Below are 23,859 nucleotides of genomic sequence, written 5' to 3'. Positions count from 1 at the left end.
CCAGAGTTCAAGTAGGATTCTACCAAATATACCAACCTCCACAAGGGGAATAAACCAATTTTCTTCGTTAAGATGAGTCACAAACTAACGCCGAAAGTGATGGAGAAATTGTGGCAGATTATACTTTCGATTTCTGAGTAGAAGGGGAAATGTCGCCAGCCAGGGTCAAGGTTCATCCAAATCCAATATTGGAAATAAACTACTCAGCATTTTCTTCTAGTTTGAAGTAGCCGTGAAGAAAAGAATCAGCAAATGATTTTTGACACTACGCTATTAAGTCCAATTTCGATCCGTTCGTTAATAGGCTCAATCTTCCAACATAGTAGAGGTGTGTTCTTTCAGTTAATTTTTTATATGTTTTGAAGAAGCATTTTAGCATTTAGCATTATCCTGCGCCCGTTTTCTCAATTCTTATAATCCTGCTCGGCTTGTAATATGATGCAGTCAGACCGAGCAGAAAAGCAGACACAGGATTTTAATGAAAGCAAAATTATTTATTTAGATCATTCTTTGTTGAGTGGTGAGCGAAAAGTGAAGTTTACTCCATCGACGATCAGTCTTTCTGGTTGGGAAAATCTTGCAAAAAATCCGAAAATGTCTCTAATTAGGGAAAAGAGAGAAATCTTAGAAATTACCATTGGTTCATAAACTAGGTCGAGTAATTCCCACGAAGATTAAAGGGGAAAATGTCTTTAGGTAAATTTATGCATTCTTGAGCCAAAAATAGATTTAAGAACAGGATGCGGCTTTTTAAAAATATGAGAAAGTTTTTCGAATGGAACAATTAATTAGGATAACATAAAAAGATTAATAGAATATATATGTATATATACATGTCCCAACAAGCACACGACTTCTGGGCTAGTGAAGGGACAATGTCGGCTCACCTAAAGTGCCATTACGGCGGGCTTTTCATTGCCGTATCGGTTCCGTTAATAAAGTGAAATCTGGGCCAGAATGAGGGCCAGTGCATGGCATTTCAGGCAAAGCGACGGCAATCGTTAAAGGACCGGAACTAGTTTGATGCCTCTGGATTACTTTGCCATTTTTGCCTGTTAAATACCGGGAAAAAAAATTTTTTTCACAGAATAAAGAGAAAATTGCCGTAAAGGCTTTTATTTAACCTTTATGATGTCTTTTTTGCCTTTTTATCAACAGCTGAATATGTTCACTGGCACACGTCGTTGCCTCGCTTGCCGTTAAGGCACCTTAACTGTTGGCTGATTAGAAAACGTCTATGCCGTTTTCGCCTGTACCGCACCTTTATTTCAGGTGCTTAGGCGAACTTCTTTGCCTTATTTGCCGGTGTATCACCCTTAACTCAACTCAAACTCGGTTCAATAGAAAGTTTTAATGCCGTCCTTGCCGGTATCACACCTTTATATCAGATGTTTAGGCGAACTTCTTTGCCTTATTTGCTGATATACCACCCTTAACTCACCTCACACTTGGGTCAATAGAAAATTTTAATGCCATCCTTGCCGGTATCACACCTTTATGTTAGGTGTATCGGCCATTTTTTTTTTTTTTTTTTTTGTCACTTACTTATTTATTAGAGCTCTCCTTAAATTTCAAAGACTTTTTGCTGCATGTTGTTGATAACAATTTTTATTTAAGGAACATAAATTGTTTTCTCTTACTCTGCTGATATCAGTTATAGTAATTTATTGCATTTTAACTTTTTATATTGTAACAAAGCAATAACTGCCATTACATGCAAAATATTGCTTAATTTATAATAAATTATCATCCAATGAATCTTCTTACATAATAAAATAGATTTCTTTTTTATTTCATTTTAATCAATTATAAATGCAATAAGTTAAAAGTAGAATCATATAAAAACATTGTGTGTTTAATTGAGTGTTTACATTTTTTTTACACATTATGAGGTAAAATTAAATAAAAATTTTATTCTAAGATAAAACATATTGCGACTTAATGTATAAGTTACTTAAGTTATGATGAAAAAAAATGAAAATAATTATATATATTAATGTATAAGTTATTTAGGTTATGAAAAAAAAAATCAAAATAATTATATATATTAAACCTACAATTAGCTTTTCTTGATAGAAACAAAGCCACAGCCCAGTCATTATTTTTATTTTCAATATTATTCATATTTAATATTGGCTAACTTTCTATTCAATATTATTCATATTCAATAATAGATAAACAAGACATGTCATAAATATTTTAAAAAATATGTACATACTGGCTACCTGTAAATAACACATCAATTTCTGTGATTTTAAATAAATAAAGCTGGAATTTTAATAAGAATAAAATGCATAAAATTTAAAATAAAACATGACCTTAAGAAAAGAATATTATTTTATTTCAATATAACAAATCAAAATACAAACAAGTACATAACTGTACAATAACTTCTTTATAAGCATCCTCTTTCACAATGAATCTAGTTTTCCTGCAAAAAAGTAACCAATTTATTTTACAACAGATTTATTAAATAATACGTACAGAAACAAAATATCTAATTAATTTTTGACGCATTTTAATTCTGGGTTAAGTTATAATATCAATTAATTCTAACTATTCAAAATACTTCTATTGATCCCAGGGAAATATTTGAAGAAAAATTCTATTCAATAATTTTCAACAATTTTGTTTTTCTCTTATAAACATAGTACGTTATAGAATTTAATAAAGTTGCTTAAACCACCTGTTTTTTTTTTAATTATTTACTAGCGAGCATTGATTGTCACAAAAATAAATTTAAGCTGATTGTAACAAAAGGTAATAATAGCACAAAATGAATATTCCAGCTTGTAATAAAACTAAGTATTACATTTATAAAATTCCATTGTACTTCGTAACATCTATTGCAAATGTGTAAAATAGCGGATTCATTTGGATGGAAAAAATTGCAGCATCAAATATTAAAACAACTATGAATAATATCCTATGAATTAACAAAACAACCTGGATAAAACTTCTCTTTACAGTATTATGAAACAATTAATTAGTTTAAAAGAGAACTATGATTGACTTTAAAAAAGTTAAAAGTGGTGACCAAACTTCATTACTTTAAACTCATCTGTTATAAACTGTTAACTTTTAAAATGCTTCCATAAGTTAGAAAACTAATTGAAGCGGTACATATCGCTTAACATTGCTTATATGTTGCATTTTGTAACTACAGATCAATCTATTTAATAATTGAACATAAAAATGCATTTTAAATAAGGAATTTGATAGCAAAGCTTTAATATTTTTTAAATTAGAAAGAATACATTCTCACTAAAATAGTTTGTAGCTATTAATATGTAATGTAATGTTAATATTTTTAATATTTAAGCAAATTTTAACTTTTTTACGATTAAGAACTATGAACGAATTTTTTACTTTAGATTAATATGTGAAAATATTTTAAGTTTATATAAAATTAAATTATTTAATTAAAAGCAATTTTAACCTCAAGGAAATAAACAAACAAAAGATTTTTAAAAATGTAAAAAATAAAGTAAAATTTTTTAAAATAGTACTTTTAAAATCTGAAAATATGTTATTTGATTAAAATTTCTATCAATTAAAAGAATATATGATCCTTCAAAATTATACTCCATTGAGTATTAATTACCTAAAAATGATAAACCAATTATTATAAAGGAAATTATTAAAATATGCGATAAAGAGGAATGATTTTCTAAATTTGTAATGAATTTACAAACTAACTAAAGAATATAAATTTTATGCCATCAAGATAGGTTGGTTTAAACTAAACGGTTTTTTAAAATATTTAAAATTTTTTTATGCATAAGAAATTTTTATTTGAAGAGAACCAGTTGAGAAAAATTTAAATATTCTCATAAAATTTTCTGTGAACGGGAAAGGTTAATGGGAATCAATTTTTTAAAAATAAATATAAATAAATGATTTTGAAATGTTTAAATATAGTAGCTTCTCTGCAAATGTCGATGAAAATAAATTTTTGTGATGAAATGTTCTATAAATGCTTAATATAACAAACAGCATCACCAAATTAATTTTCTGATCACTAAAGATAAAATTAGTTAAACAATGTGATTATTGAACAGAATAAAATAAAAAGCGACAGAAACATCTTGTTAAAAACGCATGAAGCTTGTTGCAATCAAAAGCATAAAAAGCTTATATATATATATATATATATATATATATATATATATATATATATATATATATATATATATATATATATATATATATATTAAACATTATAACAGTACATAGCACTTAATAACAGCTATGCAATAATTTTTAAATTTATTTTATAATAAATTTTTACTTTTAAATTTTTAATATTTAAAAATTATGAAAAGAAATTTACTTTAAAATAACATGGAAGCTATGATAAAATCAAATCATTTGACTAAAAAAAATTTCCCTCTAACAAATACCAAGTAATTCTAGTATGGGCATAATTTTTAAAAAACAAGCTAAAATTTTTTTTAAAAAGTCAAAAATTTAGACGGCTAAAAAGCAAGAATTTTAGGAAAGTATTTTTGAAAATCAGAAACAGGTGTTTTGATTAAATAATTTTAGATTTTAAAAAATATAAATTTCCTTATAAAAATTTTCCTTTAAAATCATATACAATTATTTATTGTATATGTATACAAATTACTGTAGAAGAAATTATTAAAAATGCAGTTCTACATATAGAATATAAAGTAGATTTTCTAATTTTCTTTTTAATATATAAAATGGATTCTACAAATTATAGAATATAAAATGGATGCTAGCAAGTTAAAATGTAGTTTTATAATGTTCTTACCTTCGTTTCTGTTGATGGCCATTCCAGTTTATCCAACAGTTTTCATTCATACTCTCCAGTCAGAATTTCTGGACTTTTCATGAAAGAAAGAAAAATAATTGAAATATGAACATGGAAAAAACTTTTAAAAATCAACAAAATAAAAACATTAAATTGAAAAAAAAAACTGCTTCGAGCTCATTCCATACAATCGACCTGACAATAAGTTAAATGTTTAGCAGCTATCTTGTACATGCGCAATGCTTATCTTAAATTATTTTTAACTTCTGAGGATCTTACTTCTAAATTAATTACCATAGGCAAATACTATAAAATATAGTTCAGAATTGAAATAGGAAATTTAGATTACTTAATTTAGAATTAGGTAAAATTAGATAAGTTAAGATAAAATGAAATCATTTGACTAAAAAAATGTTTTCCCCCTAACAAATATAAATAATTCCAGTATGTTTAAAATTTTCGATTTTAGTATAGTATGTGTATAGTATATGTTTGTTAGTCTAGTATGTGGTCAATTTTTATAAAGTAAAAAATTTTTTAGGAAAGTACTTTTGCTAATCAGAAATAAGTATTTTGATTGAAAAAAATTTTATGATTTTAAAAATTATTTTCTTTAAAATTATAAACAATTATTTGCTAATAATCATAAAATATTTCAAAGAATACCACAAATTATAGAATATAAAATGGATGCCACTAAGTTAAAATGTAGTTTTAACATGATCTTACCTTCTTTTCTGTTGATGGTTTTTTTCAGTCTCTCCAGTCAAAATCTCCAGACATTTTATGAAAGAAAAAAAATAATTAGAATATGACCATACAAAAAACAGTCAAAAATCAACAAAGTAAAAACAATGAATAGAAAAGAAAAAGAAAAACTGTTTCTAACTATTTTCTATACATAATATCTGTCAATAAGTTTGATGTTTACCATCTATCTTGTATATGCTCAATGCTAATCGTAAATTAGTATTTACTACTGATGATCTTGCTTCTAAAATAATTACACTAGGCGAATGCTATAAAATGTAGTTCAGAATTGAAAGAGTAAATTTAGGGGAGAAGTGTATATCTAAAGTAAAGAATAGAATTTAAAGTCTTAATATATGCATCTTTTTCCAAAATGGGGTAAAATGTGTGTTTTGGTAAATGCTGCCTAATATTTATAATAAAATTACTTTATCAAATCAATCAAATATTATAAATGACAATCATTAAGAAAATAATAAGTTATAATTCTTTTATAGCATGACGTAATATTAAAGTGAAAAATTTTCTTTTTTAAATTTTGTTTTCTAATTCAAATTTAGAAAAAGATTAGGATATGAATGAAAAAAAATCAGGCATAACAGACATTGAAGTTATTCGCATTATTGATACTAAAATAATCTAATATATTACTTTTGTCCGGATTACCCTTAATTTTAAAAATAAAATTCCTTGCGTTTTCCATTATAATTTCAAAAAATATTTAGATTAATTTTTTGCAGTATATAGTAATCATCAGAAATATATATATATTCAACAGTCAATTAAAATCACTTTTTTTTTACGGAAAATATGTCAAGCATAATGCTTTTTTAAAAATAAAATTTCAATAGGTGAAAGTTCAACAGGAAGAGATTTAAAATAAACAACCCTATAAATCTTAAGATAGAGAATGAATTAAGAAAAAGATAAATAAGATTAGATAAATAGTAAAATTTGCACAAGAACTGGAAAAAGAGCTAGAAACAGAAAACTTAATTCTATAAAGAAAGAAAAAATATTATGCTGCAAATATTTCTATACTTAAAAAGAACTTTGAATTCATTTCCACAAAAAAATATTCTTATTTTAAATAATTTTAAAAAATGCAAATATGTTGCAGTAGATTTCTTTTATGGGATAATAAAGTATATGTTTATCTTAATTACTTTTAACCTCATTGGCTACATAGTGTTAACGTGAATTTTAGAGTGAATTATATTTCACGTTTATTGCAAGATTTTTTTCATGTTTTGACCGAAAATTACATCGTTCCTGACAGTTCCAGCATTTCTGTTTACTTAAAATCAAATTTCCTGTCCCTTTTGTACACAAAGATATGGGCCAAAACAATTTTTTTTACCATTCATTATAAATGTAACTTTCGTTATAAATATAAAGTTTTTCAAAAATATGAAAAAAATTTTAAAAGACATTTTAAGAAAATGCTTTTGCAGATTAAATTATGCGTTATTTATTTAAAAAATTTAAACATGTTTTAAAAAACATACTTCAATAACAGTAAAGTAGTTTCCTAATATTATTAAAAATTTAATCCTAAATTTTACCCTTAATATAAAGATTTGAGATGTTCTTACCTTTTATCTTGACCTTTCTTCCAAAAGATTTTTTCTTCCAAAAGATTTTTCTTACAGTATTTCCATCCGTGCAAAAAAAAAAAAAAATAAATAACATTAATAAAAAGCAATTACAAAGCAACATATGCAAACTTAGAAAGAGTTTTTCCAGTTAATTTATTCTGAAAAATATTAAGAGCTGAAAGCAAGTGTGAGACGAGTTTTAGATTGTTAAACGTTTCTAATTTAAAACTCTTATCAAAAAATTATTAAATTTAAATTATACGATAAACTAATAAAAAATTAGAAAATGTTAATACCATTTCTTTTTTTTTTTTTCTTAGTGGTCGGAAACATATTTGAAGAAAACCCTTTAGGTCTGATCAGAAGTTTTATTTGAAACAAAAGGTGAAACGCGCCGTCAATACATAGTCCTGGTAAAAAATGACTACCGATTTTTTTAATAAAATAAATAAGGTAATTAAACTAAGTAAGTAAATTAATTTAAATAATTATTAAATTAAAAACTTTTTAAAAAAATAAAGAAGCATTTGATTTAAATAGCTATAGAAAATCATTTTTCTATTGTTAGGATTAATGGAACTTATAATTCATTTTAAAACTAAAATGGTAACTTACATGCTAATCATAACGATTAAAAAATATAATTACTAAAAACTAAATAAAGAAAATAAAAACAAACTATTTGTGAAAAATTAATAAATAATAGTGTACTGAAAATATAACATGAGCTAAAGAATAAAAGTTTACTTACTTGTCCTTAGGCCATTCCTGTCCTTAGGTCGCATTCCTGCAATAAAACAGAAAGGAGACCTCTTTTGAAGTTGACCATTTCCATTATTTATCTCCTTTTTTTTCAAATTTTTTGGCGACCATTGAATCTTTTGGCGTCTGGGGTAAGTGGACCACCTGGTTGAAGAGACTATTTCTTAGAAACGGGGAAGGGGGTTTAAAGTGCTTAGCGTTCGCTTTCCCCTCTCTTTTTCCCTTAACTTGAAGGATTGGAAGCAAGGTCACTTAAATGATTCTTTTTAAAAATACGTGTCCTGTGATTTCAAACAGTAAGATGTCCTCAAATTAAGATCAATATTTATTTTTAAATTATTAAAAACAATTTCTGGTGTTATGAAGGAAAAATAAATTAAATAACAAAAACATTTAGTTAATTACCAACGATAAATGAACTCTCGAAATTAAATAATTGCATTATGTCAAAACTTATTTTGTATGCTTTTTTTTCAGAAAAACTTTTATACTTCTACACTTGGAAATAATGCTTACATAAATGTTTTGACTTCCTGTGCAGAAAAATAAAATCCTGTTTCTCTATAAGATTAATATGTATTATTAATAAATATTATTAACTCTTTCTGTTAAGGAATTGTTCCATGCGAAAATTAAAAAAAGAAAAAGAGGGAGTCTCTGACTCCCCCCGTTTCCGATCACCTATCCGCGTAATTGTTTCACTTAAATCCTTGTTTTATTGTCTTCCCTTAAAAACCAATATTTTAAACTGAAACGCTGAACATTTTGCTTTTAAAATGTACAAGTGAAGTAGCGTTATGTAAGAATGTTTTGTTAAAATGCTAATCGTAACGACTTCGAGGACTACCTCAACTTGAAAATTATCATCTGCACTTTAAAGAAGATTTGACCTAAGGAATACAGATTGTGTATTACAATAATAAAACAAGAAAAATTGCTGAGAAATTATTTTATTTATTGACGAGAATTTTAACAGTTTAAACTGGGAATACTTTTTATTGTTAGGTTTATTTATTTATTTATTTTTAAAAAAGTCAATTTAACTGTTAAGATTTATATCTTGCAACATGCAAATCCCTCTCTCTCTCTTTCGCTACTCTTAATTCACAATTCAGTGCGAGCTTACAAAATTAAAAAAAAGACAAAGATCTCCTGACGAAAAAATAAATTTTCTGCAAAAATGAATAAACAGTCAATATTTAAAATATACCTGAAAAAAATCACGAATGAACACTTAAATTAGCAATGACTTGCAAATAAATTGGAATTCGAAAGAAAATTCGTTTTAGGTTTACATATAAAAATTATTTTTTAGCTCATCGAATTTTAACTGCATAATTACATTTAAGTGGAAAATACGAAGAAAAAAATTTGGTAAAATTGCGGAACTGTATTGGCATTTCTGGTTTTTTTTAAAAAAAAAAGAAAAAAAAATTAACTTGGGTAATAAAATTAAAATATATCCTGCATTTAAACCATTTATTTGATAAATTTTCTATTCAAATTGTAAGGGTTTAACAGAAATTCTGGTTTTCACAAATATAGTTCTTATTACCACACATTTAGTAGAAAATACAAAACAGAACAGTTAATTTTATTGAATAAAGGCTTATAAGAAGAAAATGCTCATGATTATTTACCATATTTTACCAAAATTTAACAAACATTATAAAATTTTATCTTATTGTCAACCTAAAACATTACCCAAACACTTTGGTAAAAATTATCGAGTTTTTTGGTGTTTCCATAGAGCTAGAATTATGGTAAACTTAGCAATATTTTGATAGTTTTGATCATACATTTTCTCATCTTACAGATCATCCATATATAGTATTTTTTTTACAAGTATAAGAGTTAATAATACTTATTATCGAATGTTAAATTTTCTCTGTATTTCTTTCTATAAACCATAGTAATTTCAAATTTTAAAATCTTGTTGTTTTTGCTCAGAAAAACAAAATTTCAATTCTGTAGAGGAATTTTTGTGTCCAGCAGAACGGCTCATACGATATTTTTTATCACTAAGTGTAGGAGTTAATAATTCTCAAACAAATTATCGATCATACATTTTCTTCATTCCATCGTAATCCCTGAACACTTCTCTACAGTGCATTGTAATTTGATTGTTCTAAATCTTGCAGTTTTTGCTCTACAAAACAAAATACAGATAATAAAACGTAGATTGAAGTTGGCAATGGCGCATACGGCATTAATTTAACTCCGTTGGCTATGCCCTAACGATTTTTTAATTTAGAAAGAAACGCATGGTATTGTAACGTATTATTATTTCTCTACTCAAAGAATTAAGGAGTTTTCCTCCCTAAACATTGCCCGCTTATAAATTTTTCTGTATTGGTTCAAAATTAAATAAAAACAGAGTACATTAATTATTTTTTCCTTCTGAACTTTTTTGCTAATTTAAGAAATGAAATACAGTTAGAAGTTTCTGAGTTAACTCATAAATATTAAGACACTAAAAAATTTAAATGCATGAATTACAAAAGATCTAACTTTAAATGCATTTGTGTCCAGATGAGAGAAGAATTGAATTTTTATAATTTATGAAGATATGAAATAAGAAGATTTAGCAATTTAATTACCGTTAATTTTCTCTCTCCATTTTTAACAAGTTATATTACTAATCAAATAAGACCTTGATATTAAATCAAAAAATATTTTGTTTAATAATTAGAGTTTATTAAAATATTTATTTTTCATTTACTTTTCTAATTTCTCACATCCTGTTGAAAGATTTTTGTTAGATACATTTTAGAAACAGAATTTTGATCTGTAAATGACTTTTACGGTGTATTGCTTTTCGCAATCTGCGAAATATGAGAATTTTGCGTTTTTCTGTTATATTTTTGCTTATTTATTTTTTTAGAAAAAAAAAATAAACAGTTCAATGAAAAACTTATTACGAACAATTGAACATAATAGTGGTTTTATGAAAATGTTAAATAATAATAATCGTCAGCAATATAAGGAAAGAAATTAACACTGAAATTGATGATAGGGGAGATCGATTCAAAACATAAAAAAATAACAAAATATTGGAAAAGTCCTCAAGAACTCTGACCCCCAACAGGGTGGGATGGGAGAAACGCATAACCGGACGCGACTTTACACATTGTCGACTCTCGGGCACCTCCACTCGCCGCGGTTTTATTTGTCAACTGTTTCACCGCCTTATCTAGTAACCCTCACTCAGAGGCAACCCTACGCTCGCCTCAATACAGCACTCGCAAAAGTCATAAATGAATCTTCGCGCTCATGGATATTTTTAAAAGTTGCTTGTTGAATTAAGTTAAAATTTTATCCTCGTTTAAGACTAGAAAAATTCAAATAACGAGAACAAAATACTTCGACTTCTTTAAAGAAAGAGGAAGAAAAATTTACATACACACAATTATTTCAGTTAATTACATACACATTTCGATTTAAAAAAATTACAAATAGAAACTATTCTGTAAATTAAATAAAAGTCTGGAGTAATAAAATAGTCAATTATTCAGAATAATCAATTTCTTTTGAATATCTTAATTAATAAACAAAGTTTAAAAAAATAATTCCCTATATAAATCATCAAATTATTAAGTGTACATATTTTTAAAGATAAAAGTATTAAAAAAAATTTACTCAGTTTGAAAAATAATTATTTTCATTTCCTTCATTTTTACCAGGTTTTATCAATTATTTCTTTTTTTGAAAAAATATGTATTCTTCAAAATGCTTACAATATCTTAAAAAAATTGCATATATTTTATGCTGAACAACTTTTGATTGACAGTATTTTCGTCATAAGAGAGTCTTTAAAAAAATTTGAAAATATTTTCATTAAATTTGTTCAAATATTTTCTGTAAAATGCGTGCTATTAGGAAAACAAGGAGAAAAAATATTTTTAGTGAGGCCATGACATAAAGAAACAAATCTATGACATATTCACTACTATTTTCGTATAGTTAATTTATTTTTTATAACATCAAATCATATTTATTGAAACTTAAAGTTGTGGCTGCGTAACTTTTTTTAATGTTTCTTAAATTCGTCAGGAAAAATTCCGATATTTTCCATTTTTCCTGCTTCTATCACTATTATTTGTATATATCTGAAATTACTCACCTTCGTTTTAATTGTTTCCTAATTAATTTTATCATATATTTTGGTATATATATTTATCCTTTCATTCTATGCTTCATTAATTTCATAACATATCCATCTTGTAACTTTTTATTCATAATTTTATAACAACTTCAGCTTATTAGATTCTATAACTCAACAATTGGTCTATATATTTTATAATTTTTTTTATTCAATTTTTGGGTTTCTAAATAAGATATGGAAAAAATACTATGAAAATTATTACATTTATTATCAATCTAAAATTCGGCCTTTTTTTCCTCCTAAGTGCGAAAACACATTTACTAACTTAAGGTAACGTAATTTAACGTGATTCATCTATTTTAATAAGAAAGATTCAGAGAAAAGCAGGATCAGAAAAAGTGAGATGTGTATTTTAATTTAAATTCTGCTTCAAAAATGAGACAAAAGAGACACAGAAAACTTTTCTGTTATTATTTAATAGTCTTCCCAACAAGCACACAACTTTTGGGCTAGTGAAGGGACAATGCCGGCTCACCTAAAGTGCCATTACGGCGGGCTTTTCATTGCCGTATCGGTTCCGTTAATAAAGTGAAATCTGGGCCAGAATGAGGGCCAGTGCATGGCATTTCAGGCAAACTTCTGGCAATCGTTGAAGGACCGGGACTATTTTGTTGCCTCTGGATTGCTTTGCCATTTTTGCCTGTTAAATACCGGGGAAAAATTTTTTTTTCACAGAATAAAGAGAAAATTGCCGTAAAGGCTTTTATTGAACCTTTATGATGTCTTTTTTGCCTTTTTATCAAAAGCTGAATACGTTCACTGGCATACGTCGTTGCCTCGCTTGCCGTTAAGGCACCTTAACTGTAGGCTGATTAGAAAACGTCTATGCCGTTTTCGCCTATATCGCACCTTTATTTCAGGTGTTTAGGCGAACTTCTTTGCCTTATTTACCAATGCACCACCCTTAACTCACCTCAAACTCGGTTCAATAGAAAGTTTTAATGGCGTCCTTGCCGGTATCACACCTTTATTTTAGGTGTCTCGGCATTTTTTTAATTTTTTATTATTAGAACTTAGCTTTTAATTTCAAAGGCTTCTTGCTGCATTTTGTTACAATTCTTATTTAGGGAACATAAATTGTCACGAGTGTTTGTTCTACTCGGCTGATATCAGTGATAGTAATTTATTGATTCTTAGCTTTTTATATTGTAATATAACAACAACTGTCATTACATGCATACTGTTTTATGACAATATAAAAAACAAAATGGTGTAAAACAATTATTTAATTTATAACCAAATGTCCAATGAATCTTCGTACAATAAAATAGACTTTTTTTTATTTCATTTTAAACAATTATAAGGGCTATCATTTAAAGTAGAAGTATATAAAAAAAAAATCTTTTTGAATTGAGTGTTTAAATTTTTTAAGCATTTTGAGATAGAGGAAATTAAGTACAAATTTTTATTCTAAAATAAAACACAATGCAACTCAATAAATAAGTTATTTAAGTTTTTAAAATAATGCTTATATATTTAAAACCTACATCTAGCTTTTATTGATAGAAACTTACACACAAAAGTTTATTTATCCTATAATTTTGTGTATATTCATCAAGTCATTAATTTTATTAAATATTAGATAAACAGTATATATCATAAATAGTTTTTTCAAAAAAAAAATATTTTGTACTAGTAAATAATACACCATTTTAGTAATTTTAAATATATAAAAGCAGGAATTTTAACAACAATAAAGCTTAAAATAAACCATGAAGGAGTTTTATTTCCTTGTAACAAATCAATACATCTGTATACACTATTTATATATGGACAAATATATTTTCTTTATCCCATTCCAGAAGCTTTATTTCAATGAGCCTTTTTCCTGCAAAAAATAAAGCAATTTATTTTACTATAGATATATTAAATGTTCACAGAAAAAAAAATATCATTGATTTAAATCAACTGATTTTTTAAAAGCCATGGATTAAGACAAGCTGATTATTTTTACAAAAAATTATTAATTTAATTATAAAAATATGATATTGAATTTAGTTAATAAATATGCATTCTTAAGGTTGCATTTAAAAAAAACAACTAAGATCTGATTTCAGAGATAATGATAGTATTTCACTAAGAAATAATAAAAGAGATATGTATGTAAATTATTATAGTCATACATCCCTTTAATGATTATACTTAAGAAAAGTATTGATTTAAAGAAATAGATTTGAAAAAAATCAATTACTTAAATAAACTTATCATTTAACTATTATAATTATAAATACTTTTTATACTATGTAACTAATAAAAACATTATTTATAGTATGTTTAATTCAAGTCTTTTTTTTCCATTAATAAGGTTATTTACTAAGAAATGGTGCAAGGGATATGCAAGCAAATTATTATTTTTTAAAATAGATCAACTGCCAAACATATTAAAATTATTCACATTTCATTTTTTAATTATTTAAATGCAGTTCATATATATGTAGCTCATAGATATCAAGACTTATTCTACCCAAAGTAATTTAAAAAAGTTTTTTCAGCAATGCAATCTGATCTAAACTAATTTAATCTGCTTTAGATATCTAATTGAAAAATAGTATCACAAACTTTAACATTCATTAGCAAATTGAGAATGAAAAACATAATTATAATTCTATTTATTCAATTAGTTTTGTAATAATTAAATAATTTTAACCATCTTAGTTAGAAATGTTAACTATTGTAGCTATAATAATATTTTAAAGTAATGTTAAGTGTTATGAAAACAATTCATTCAATGTTTTGAATGGTAAACGTAGAAAAAAAAAATTTTTTTTTAAATGATTTTCTTAAACCCAACAATTTATTAACAATATTCATGTTATATTTAATTTTATTTAATGCGACATTATATTAATAACCAAATTGCTGGTACATTATACATTTATCAGTTAACTGTAAAAAAAAAAATTAACAAAAAAGTATAATCTGCTCTAAATATAAATTTTTTAATTCCAGAAACAAAGCTTGAATAATTTTTTTAATTCTATTAATGAGCGATTCGTAACAGTTTGAGATTGATAATTAGGAAATGTTAATAGTACTTCTGTAACCAGTATCAATTATTTAATATTATTTCATACCAATATTTATTTAAAATCTGCAATTAAATTCGTGACATCCTTAATAAATTACTTTTTAGTGGAGTTTCAATTATTTTGAAAGGAAGGCAAAGTAAATATATGTGTCTTGGCATTTATATATATATATATATATGTATATGTATATATATATTACATCAGAAATACAAATCTTTTGATTATTCAAACTGATAGTTTTAGGAACTGCATTAGTATTTGTAGAATATGTGATAACAAAAACAACAAAATCGAACACAGACATTGTCAGAAATCAGAGCAAAAAGCTAAAAAAACATGAGAATAAAGTTGTTTTTTTTTCTTTATCAGGAATTCAGAAATTTCAGGACTATGAACTCGGATATTATTTAACTTATTAAATAAACTATTATGCTAAAATAAATGGAGAGAAAATTTATACTTTATTATTAAACTATTAGTATAAAAACTTACTTTTATCAAATCTTTCCTTATCAATTTTGTATCTTTTTTATCAAATAATTATAATGCACCATATAAGAAAACACTTTTTAATTATAATTCATATAAAATATATATGATATATTGCCTTAAATATATAAAAATTTATATTATGTTAATGGATTAAAAAATAATTATGTTCCATGAAATTTAATTACATACTAATATCATAAATTATACACATCTAAATAATAACATTAATTAAACAATATTGAAATATAGCATTTCTATATTACGGGCAAGCAAGGTAGAAAATCATTCTTTATGGTATCACTAAAATCAAATTTAAATGCTGAATGTTTATTTTGCTTGCTAAATAAAGCTGCATACTTAAATATTTAGTTCTTTCCTTTTTTATTAGATATTTTGTTAATATATTTAAAGAAAAGAGTGGATATTTTTAGTTGTTTATTGAAAATATTAATTAATAGTTAAAGGAATAGTTAAATGCTATGAAAGACCTTGAATTGGCTCGGTTAATTTCAATTGGCTTAAAATAATGTTCCACAAATTGTTTTAAAAAAACACAAAACCCCCAGTTTAAACAAAAAAAACTGGTTTCTTTTCAACCATATGGTAACCTAAGGTAAAATATAAATTTATTTCTTACCATCCTTTTTGTTGATTTTTAAATTTTGAGTTTTATCTTCATTGTTGATCTTCCATCCTGACTCCCTATGAAAGAAAAAAAAAACTATAATTAGAATATGATAGTTGTAAAATTAGTTAAAACAAAAACAACGAAATCGAAACATTAAAAAAAAAAACTTTCTAAAATCATGTATGAAGATTAATGTAAATATTTTTATTTCAGTTATGGAATATGACAATAAGTTCATTGTTTATCATTTATCTTGTTTATACTCTAAGCATGTGGTGTGTTAGAGGAACTAAATATGAATTGGTAAATTCAATAAAACTTAGCACGAGCTTGTAGGGGAATACTTTTAGCCTTTCAGCCCAAATTTAATGTGGACAAAGTTTTTAATTTTTTTCATGTATTTTTTTAAGTAAAAAATATTTGCTAAAATAATTGCTTTAATACGAATATTATATGCTGGTGAAACTTATGGAAAAATGAAATGCTATATAATATTATCATTTCAAATAAAATAACGAAAAATATTTCGTTATTCATTCATAACTTTACGTAGTTATTTTAACAGTAAAAATAATTTCTTTTAAAATTTTGTTTTCTAACTAATTAAAAAAATAGAATGATAAAAAAATGTTATAACAGGCATGAAAACAGAGAAAACAAATACTAAAATATCGTAATGATATAAAATTGTCAGCACATCTTTCCACCTAATTTATACATTCATAAAGTGCATTTTTCATTTATTACGAAACCTTATTAAGAAATTATTAAATAAGAATATTGCAAAAATATAAATATAAAAGCTTATATGAGTAATAAAAACACTTGTTATTAATAAAGACTGTGTTAGAGAAATACATAAAGTGAACTTAATTTTGATAAGCACAATAATTATTAATTAAAAAAATCAAAATTCTTTTGCAAATCAAAAATATGTGATTTAATTGAAAAAAATATTAATATTTAATGTTTCACTATGTTCTTACCTTATTTAGCTGTTGATCGCTGGATTAGCATTTCTTGGATCTTTCGCCCTGTCTTTCCATAAAAGAAAAGGAATAAATTAGAGTATGATCGTCATAAAAACAGTTAAAAATCAACAAAATCAAAACTGTTTCTAACTAATTATATTTTATAATTTTTGTTAAAAACAATTTTTTGATTTAAATGAAATTAATTTTGATTTAAGGGAAAGAGAAGGATCATATATTAAAATTACGGCGAATATTTATATTTTTGGTAACTGACGATAAGTTGAATGTTTACCAAATTTTACCTTACCAAATTTTCTCTTAAAATTTTTTTGATTCTAATTTAGAAAAAGAACTAGTCTTTTAGCCAATTAGAATTAAAATAAATAGATAAATTAGAATTAAAATAAATAGACAAATTCTAAATAAAGCTTTTGTTAGTTAGGGCTCCCTCTCAATTTTAAAAATAAAATTTCCTGAATTTTTGAGGAATAGTTTCCAACAATTTTTAGATTATATATTTCCACTACACAGTTATCATCATAAATTTTAATTAAACAATTAATAAAAATTCTTTTTTGTAGAAAATGTATACACTTTCTTAAACACAAAATTGTCAAAGGTGAAGGCTGAACAGGTATATTTTAGAATTAACAACCATTTAAAAACTCAAAATAGTAAATTAAGAAGAAGATAAATTACATGAGATAAATTATAGATTTTGCACAATAACTGGAAAAAAAGAATTAGTAATCGTCTTTATAGCATTGAGGACCAACAATATTTAATACAAAAAGCTTTATTTCATGAAAAAAATTATTATACAGAAAATATTATTATACTTATGAATAAATTTTAAAAATAATAACCATGAAATAATATTCTAATTTCTATTCAAAAAAATTGAACGTAATTTTAAATTAAATTTGCTTTATAACAAATTCAGTTTTACAACATAATAATTTTATAACGAATTAATTCATCTTAAAACAAATTTAATCGTAAAATTAAACTTAATATAAAGATTTGAAATGTTCTTATACCTCTACAGCAATTCATTAAATGCAAAAGAAGTATAAAAACAACAAAATAAAAATTAGAAATACTGTCCTTCTATTTAATATGTCATTTTGTTATTTATTTATTTAGAACAAAGAATATATTATATTGAGTATCAAAACAAATATTTAAATTGTTTAAAAATATATTCTGAAAATACTCAAAAAAACTTTAAAAGTGGAAGTGTTTAGTGGAACAATTTTTACATGTTTACCAACGTTATTATTATTTTTTTTTAATTTAAAAAAGTCAAAGCAGAAAAATATCAAAATTAAAGTATAATTTAAATATAAAGTAACTAATTAGAGATGAGAAAATTTAAACTCTTACTATTTATTTATTTATTTTATGGTGGTTCAAAAAATATTTCTTCTTATATCTAATCAAAATTATTATTTGAAACAATAAGTGACACCCGCGGTTTAGATAATTCAAATAATGTTTTTTAACAATCCTTCAGAGAAAAAATATGGCTACCGAAATGAAGTAAATTATTAAATTAATCAATGCTTCCGAAAAATGAAAGAAGCATTTTTAATTAATGCATAAGAAATCATAAATTTTTCTTTTATTAGATAGAGTTAATTGAACTTTTATTTATTAAAAAAATCGTCTAATTCATTTTAAAACTAAACTAGCAGCTTAAACTAAACAACAGGAAAGCATAAGATAAAATAGCCAACTGAAGTATTATAGTTATAAAACATAATTTCTAAAAACTTAGCAAATAAAATCAAAGCGAATTAAACTAATTTTAAAAAGCTATTTAATAAATAAGTTAAAAAAAATTTTAAATTACATGAACTAAAGAGAAAAAACTTGTTACTTACTTGCTCTCAAGTGGCGCCATTTCTATTTTTCGAAGAAAGAAGAAAACTAGGGGCTACCTTTAGGGGCTACGTTTATCTCCTTCTTTTTACACCCTTTTCGCCAAATGAATCTTTTAGCTTGTTACATACAAGTAATCAACGACCACCTACTGAGCAGCTTTTCCGTACTTGAAAGGAATGTTTCTTAGAATTGGGGGTAGGGGACAAAATGTGCTTCCCCACATTCTTTTTAGTTAAAGGACTTCAAACATACTTATCTGGTGATTTCAAACCGTAATGATTATCTATTTTGAATTCTTAAAGACAATTTCTGGTCCTCATAATAAAAAATTAATCTGCACTAAAATATTTTATTAACTATTAGCGATAAGCAAGCTTACCAAATTAAAAAATTATTGAAGTCAAAATTCATTTGAGTACTTTTCGTAAGAAAAATTTTTAATACATATAAACTGGGAAATAATGCTTACATATATATTTTGATTTGCGGAGTAGTAAATTAGAATATCGTTTCTTTATAATGAACAGTAAAGATTCCATAATTAAGGACGTTTAAGTAAATAAACCATTTTTTAGGTTTCATCAGCTTTTTAACAATTTTAGTACATAAAAACACGTTCTACTTTTATGAAATATTTTTTATAAATAATTAAATAACTTTAATTGGGCAAATTTATTTACATTAGCAAACTGGCTGTGTAAAATATAATATTAGCACTACAAATTTATAAATTTTTAAAAAAATATATATATATTTTCGTCTAAAAGTCTTTATAAATCACTCCCCGAGTTAAGAATTTTTTTGTTTTTGTTTATGAATGAATGCATGACGACTGGTTTTTTTTATATCATTCAATTACATTACTAAAAAATAATTCTATTTTTGGTTGAAAGCTAATGATCAGAAAGATTTAAAATCCTAAATAACCAACTGCAACAAATTCATTACCTTGGATACTTAAAGCAAAAATTTGAGGTTACTTTATTTTTCTACTAAATACTTACTTCTTTTAACTATCTTTATAAGGATAATGATGTTCTTTTAACTTTCTTACAGATGATATTCATACGATGAAATTCTATTTAGCTATGCATATTTATACTTTCTATGGCATTAAAATTCAGGATTTTTAAATTCTTTAACATAAAAATCGTAACTTTAACTTTAAAACTTTATTTTATTTACGTTTAAGCAACAACATTGATTTTAGAAATCCATTATTAGTTTTCAAACAGTTTTATTTAGTTTATATTTTAAATTTATACTTTGAAACACACTTATATACACGCAGTTTATATTTCAAAACATGCATCGAAATTTTTTGAAGTAACATCAGTTTTTATTTTGCTATTATTTGCATAGCTATAACACATGAAAAACGTTATTTTTTATTTTATCATTTGAAACTTTAAATATTTCATTAAATGCATAGTTAAAAATTACCTGTCTATTTTTTGTTTAAAAATCATTCCATTTATACAAAAATAAAAAATAGCAGGCTTTACCCTTTTCTTACTCCGCTCACTCCCGTAATTGCTTATCGTTCATTCATCATTGATTTTTTTTCTTTATATATACTTCCTTAAGCTGCAATATTTTTCACTTTTCGCAAAACACATAACATTTTATTTTCAAAATATACAAGTATTGCAGCTTTATGTAAGAACATTTTGCTAAGCATAATGAAATAGAGGATTTAATAAATTTGAAAAATAATTATCTGTACTTGAAAGAAAAAAAAAACTTAAGGAATTTAGATTGTGTAACTCAACTGGAAAAAAAAATGAGAAGTAATATTACTCGTTAACAAGACTTATTGAAGTTTAAACAGGGAACGGTTTTAGCGTTATTTATTAAGTTTATTGTTTTTAAAAATGTCAATATAATTATTAAGAGTGATATTAGGCAACAAACAAATCTCTCTCTCTCTGGCTGTCTTTCGCTACTTTTTATTGACAATAACTTGAGCGCATGTTTATAAAATAAATTTTTTATGACAATGGATAAATAGTCAATGGTCAATATTTAAAGCAAAAAAACTTAAAGAAAGATATAACGAATGAGTATTTAAATTTTCAATTGCTTTCAAACATATTGGAATTTCGAAACAAAATTCTTGTTAAGTTTACACATAAATCCGCCCTTTCAGCAAATTAAATTTTAACCAAGTTACCTTTCAGCCAACTACGCGAAGAAAAAGTTTTTCTTAAATTACCGCATTCTATGATAATAACATTTTTTCAAAACAAAACCATAGCTCTGTTAATAAAACCAAGTATTTAAACCATTTATTTGGTAATTTTTTTGTTAAAATGATAGCAGTTAACCGGATACTCTAGCTTTCAAAATTATAGCTCTTTTAACCTCACATTTAGTAAAAAATATAAAACTGAATAGTAAATTTTTCTGAACAAATGGTTTTTATACAGTGCTCTAAACTATCATGGTAAAATTATAAAATTTTACCACGTTTTTCGCATTTCAACTCATATTATAAAATCTAAATTTTTTATTACTTTACCGAAAACATTACTAAACCACTTCGTTAAAAAATACTGAGCTTTTTGGTTTTTCCCTATAGCCGGAAATAAAGTAAGTTTTACAATATTTTGGTAGTTTTGATTAAATTTTCTTTTCTAGCAAACATATCAACCAATCGCAGTATTTTTTTATTAACAATTAGTGATTTTTAAGCTAACAATCGAAATCGAAATTTTCTCTACAACTCATCATAAGAACAATCACGAGAAAAGAAAAAGAAGAAAAAAGGTGCGTAAAAGGCAATAATAAAATTGCAATTAATTTTCGAACATATTTGAATACCGGTATTAATTTCAAGATCAAAATTAGCCTTTACAGCGCGCAAAATTTCTAATTAGTATTTGCATTTCTGTGTTCTACAAAGCAGCCAGTACAGTATTTTTTTACACCAGATTTTGCAGATAACAATTTCTAAACTAATTATAGAATAGTCATTTTCATTTTCATCGCACTCTCTGTTCATTTTTCTGTAATCCTTTGTAATTTTATTTTATAACTGTTGTTGAACAGCCAACCCGAATTTGATCTCATGGTTACCAGTGTTCAACTTTATATCCTTGTAATTTTGAATCTAAACCAAGAAATAAGAGAACTCCTGTACAAAAGTATCGGGAACGAATTGCCTTCGTGGAGAACTTTTTCATGGTGAGATAAACCACGAAAACCTCCCGTGATTAGCAAGACGAAGATGGGACTCTAATAATCCACGATGCGTCTATCACTTGGAATATTTTATGTCAGCCGGGTACGAAATTCGTATCAACCAGCAATTCTTAAGATTCAAATCCTCAAAACTCATTAGTTGGCTAGCGTTCCTTCCCCTGAGCCTCCACCGCTTATCCTTCGTAATTTGAAACTTCTAAATCTTATACTTTTTGTACAGCAAAGCAAAATGTAAAGTTAAAATAAACACCCAAAAATAGCGGAGGGAGGGGACTTCGCTCCTTAGGACTTTTTTATTAAGAGGGAAACGTATTATAGTAAATATTTCTTTCAGGATTCGGCTCAATAATTTAGTAGTTTTCCTGCCACTGTTTATGAATTTTTTCATATAAAAATTAAATAAAAATACAATATATTGATAATTTTTTGCAGAATATTTTTCTAATTAAAAAGATGAAATCCAGTTTAGAAGTATCTGAGTTAACTCCTCAAAGTAAATATACTAAAAAATAGACATTTAAGTGCATGAATTATAAAAGATCCAACATTTTACGCATTTGTGTCTAGTTGAATAGTACTAATTTTTGAAGTTGCGAAATAAGAAGACTTAACAATTTTATTACCATTAATTTTCTTCCTTTTTTTAATAATTTATTAACAGTGTCTAACTTGTGCTTGAAAAAAAATATTAAACATTTCTTTAATTAGTAAAACAAATTCTAACAAGAAATTTTAAAATAATCCTACTTAAAAGTTATTACTATAATGGGGAAAAAAATACTATGATGCTTCTTCAGAGTTTCATAACAGTTAAACTTCTGTTTGCGCATTTGTTTAAGAAATATAATGTGCTTACGTTGTAAAAAAATCAAGATATTCAAGAAATATCGCAGTGATGCATGAACACGAAGCTTATTACAAATTTATCAGATAAATTACTCAAATTTTTGAGGGTTCAAAGAATCTAATTTCTTGTTTTTTAATGTTCTTTTTTTACCTGCACAAAAATATATATGTGTTTATATTTGAAGCATTTAAAGAAACTTGATTAATTTGTATCATGGCGTACTATAAACGTACTATATTATCTCAATAGTTGTGAAAGACTCAAATAGTCGTTCACCATGATTTAAATAATTTACAAACTTTCGACTGCTTAGATAAAGAGATGAAAGATAAAGAAAAGAACGAAAAATGATGTTGTGTAGTCTGAACATTTTAGCCAATTTAATAAATGAAATACGGTTAGAAGTTTCCACCTTAACTCATAAAAATTAGGACATTAAAAAATTAAAATGTATGAATTACAAAAGATCTAACTTTTATTGCATTTGTGTCAAGATGAGAGAAAAATTTGATTTTACTAATTTATGAAATAAGAAGATTTAACAATTTCGTTACCGTTAATTTTTCGTTTATAGTTTTCTTTTTATATTTTAGCTTTCTTTATTAGTGCACGAACCACGAGATATAGCTAATTAAGTAAGCTACCTATTTATTATATCAATTGTTAAAATTAAGGAAGGTTGAAACTGATTTCTCGCTTTATAATGTTTTTTTTCCTACAAACAAATATATCTGCTTATAATT

General features: G+C 25.1%; 2 long non-coding RNA genes across 3 annotated transcripts; both read right to left on the bottom strand.

Moving 5' to 3' along the window:
* Positions 1-2,319: 2,319 nt before the first annotated feature.
* Positions 2,320-7,966, bottom strand: LOC147800870 (uncharacterized). The gene is made up of 3 exons (XR_015430752.1): positions 5,510-7,966; positions 4,781-4,853; positions 2,320-2,431 (listed from the first exon to the last, which is right to left on the bottom strand). It is a non-coding gene; the product is annotated as an uncharacterized LOC147800870 (long non-coding RNA).
* A 5,785-nt stretch (positions 7,967-13,751) lies between these two features.
* LOC147800869 (uncharacterized) lies at positions 13,752-19,332 on the bottom strand. 2 transcript variants are annotated; one of them, XR_015430707.1, is made up of 4 exons: positions 19,065-19,332; positions 17,191-17,242; positions 16,214-16,278; positions 13,752-13,883 (listed from the first exon to the last, which is right to left on the bottom strand). It is a non-coding gene; the product is annotated as an uncharacterized LOC147800869 (long non-coding RNA). The 2 variants fall into 2 exon arrangements; XR_015430706.1 differs by lacking the exon at positions 13,752-13,883 and having other exon boundaries at positions 15,676-16,278.
* Between the last annotated feature and the right edge of the window lie 4,527 nt (positions 19,333-23,859).

Source organism: Parasteatoda tepidariorum, chromosome 12, assembly GCF_982258835.1.
Source record: "Parasteatoda tepidariorum strain Cologne lab strain chromosome 12, Ptep-v5.0, whole genome shotgun sequence".
In the NCBI taxonomy this organism is placed as follows: Eukaryota; Metazoa; Arthropoda; class Arachnida; order Araneae; family Theridiidae; genus Parasteatoda; species Parasteatoda tepidariorum.
This window is presented reverse-complemented; position numbering and strand designations above follow the sequence as displayed.